A 2,500-nucleotide genomic window follows, 5' to 3' on the forward strand; every position below is an offset into this window, starting at 1 on the left:
AAGAGTGGGGTGGAGTTACCAGCTGCCCCATACAGCTATTTCGACTAGCAAAACTATTTTGGTCTGTCTGTTCGTTAGGTCTTTTTCAAGCGGCTGTCACTCAGGGCAGGGTCTAGCTTAGGATTGCATCGCAACAAGGGTCCCTCTCTCTCTCTCTCTCTCTCTCTCTCTCTCTCTTTCTCTTTCTTTTTCTCTTTCTTTTTCTCTTTCTTTTTCTCTTTCTTTTTTTTTCTTTTTTTCTTTTTTTTTTCTTTTTTCTCTTCTTTTTTTTTTTTTTCTTTTTTCTTTTCTTTTTTTCTTTTTCTTTCTTTTTCTTTTTCTTTTTCTTTTTCTTTTTCTCTTTCTTTTTCTCTTTCTTTTTCTTTTTCTTTTTCTTTTTCTTTTTCTTTTTCTTTTTCATCTTCTCCTTCTCGCTCCCTCTCCCTCTCTTCCCTTCACTTTCCCCCCTCTCTCCTTCTTTCCTTCCTTCTTTTCTCCCCTCCCCTCCCCTCCACTCAAACATGCATGTCTAGGCGTGTGCTTCGCTCTTTCATTCACCCGACCCAGTGTTCAGCATCCGGGAGCTGTTGTGATCTCTGCCTGATGCTCAAGCAGAAGTGCCCCCACCTCGCCTAGAAGATTTGTGAGCTGGCGTCTGCCGAGATAAGGCCGCGAAGAGGCCCAGGTGTGGTGGCGGAGGCACTTTTCTTTTCCCTAGCCCGTTTGTTTGTTTTTGTTTGGACTGCTTGATTGGCGGGGCGGTGTGCTCGGCTGTGGCAGCGAGAGGGCGGTCTGTTGGCACAGCCGCGCTGCTGCAGGGAGACCATAGATTAAGGGTCTTCAACTCGCCGCGCCCACGCGGAGGTTTTCTTTTTTTATGTTAATTTAAGCTAAACAATATTTTTACATTTTATTGTGAAAGGAAATTCCAATTGACACTTTATGTAGATTTAGATTTAATGACCAGTTACAACTCAGTTAGTTGGGGACTTCCAGTAAAGGAAAATCTGTTGAACTTTTCCATTGTACCTGTTGGTATTTCTAGAAATATGCAAATGGAGGTATTTGACTTGTAGTGCAATATTATCTTTAAAGAAAGATAAAACAACGATAAGCTTTCTGATTTTGACTTCATATATGTTTACAAGGGCACACCCAGCCATTCAGTCACAAGAGAGCAACTTTTCCGTGAATGAAATCCAAAAACTGATACCCACTTGGAGAGCTCTGTTTAGATTTTGTCGTCACAGCCTAAAGATTACATTGACAAATATTAAGAGTAAGAGTCAACAGTGCCAAATTTTCCATTGGCCAGGTTATCAAGGCAAAAATGCTCTAAAGTTCGTATTAAAGCTTATTGGTGTGCGAACTAAACATTTGATCCACAAACTGTAAATATCTGTCATTTTGAATCCAGCTAAACTTTACGAGGATTATCATTCGCCAGTGTATTAAAAGTGAGTTTTATTTTGTTAATGTGAAAGTTACTCAATATATTTTATAAAGATAAACAAACAAAAAACAGATAAACAAATATCGCAAGAGTGAAGACCTCATCCTTTTATATCTTTTATAATGTGTGTAAATTGTAGTTTCAAGGTAACTTGGGTGTTTCATCTCTCGACCTTCGGTGTCTTTTAACCTCAGGGTTTTTTTCTTCCATTCTTCTTGGCTTCCATTCCACACTCCCTTCCATTGGGAGTTTTTTTACCCTTGATATCGAAAGCGATGGCACGCGAGATAGTCGCAGCATTGTGTGTTCAGGCGATGGAAGGCCGCTTCTCACGACTGGTCTTATGGCTACAAGTGTCGCAGTATTTGATTTTATGTACTTTATCTCCAATTTTTAAATTATATTGCGTAATGATTGTGGTAGAAGTAAGAACTACTTATTCTGTTGTCAAATATTGAAGTTCTACAGTTGAAACGGGCTGGCGGGCGAGGGTGTTTATGCAACCACAGTACCACCTCAGTTCACACTCGGACCCCCCAGTCCACACCTTCCTGCGCTTGCGCAGCACACACTCTAGAATCCTAAAACGCTATAAAACCCCTGTCATACAAGGCTCAGAGTTTCCGTTGGAGTCGTTACATAGCTTCATTGTTAACAGTCCTCTAAGGGTGTATATGATTTAAGCGAGTCCACTGCCTTGAAGATCAGCACCTGCGTAGATGCTGTCTAATCATGAGTAGGGTTAGCCCCCCCACTTGTCTTACAGTTCGCCCTTCTCTTTCCCTTAGGTCCTTTTCAGCCAGCCTCTTTCTCCTCCTCATACTCCTCCTCGTCCTGGTCCTCTCCCGCCTCTCCAGTTCGCTCACCCTCGACGCCCACCTCGGACCCTCCTCGCCCTCTATTCATCCTAGCTCTTCTCGCAGTCCTAGGGCTCGAGTTTTTGGCCGCACGTCAAGACTTCTGGTTCGATAGGCAATAGACGCTCCCTGCACAGAATGTTCATTAGAGAGAGAGAGAGATGGAGACAGAGATGGAGATATGTGTATGTGTATATATATATATGTATGT

The 2,500-nt window shown here is 42.2% G+C and overlaps 1 protein-coding gene across 33 annotated transcripts in view; it reads left to right on the top strand.

Annotated features, from left to right (window-relative positions):
• Positions 1-2,500, top strand: part of hts (adducin 1-like protein hts) — a 143,615-nt gene that overhangs the window by 39,848 nt on the left and 101,267 nt on the right. The window lies entirely within an intron of this gene.

This window comes from Penaeus japonicus, unplaced genomic scaffold (genome assembly GCF_977035675.1).
Source record: "Penaeus japonicus unplaced genomic scaffold, GWHDUDI00000001_assembly GWHDUDI00000001, whole genome shotgun sequence".
Taxonomy (NCBI): domain Eukaryota; kingdom Metazoa; phylum Arthropoda; class Malacostraca; order Decapoda; family Penaeidae; genus Penaeus; species Penaeus japonicus.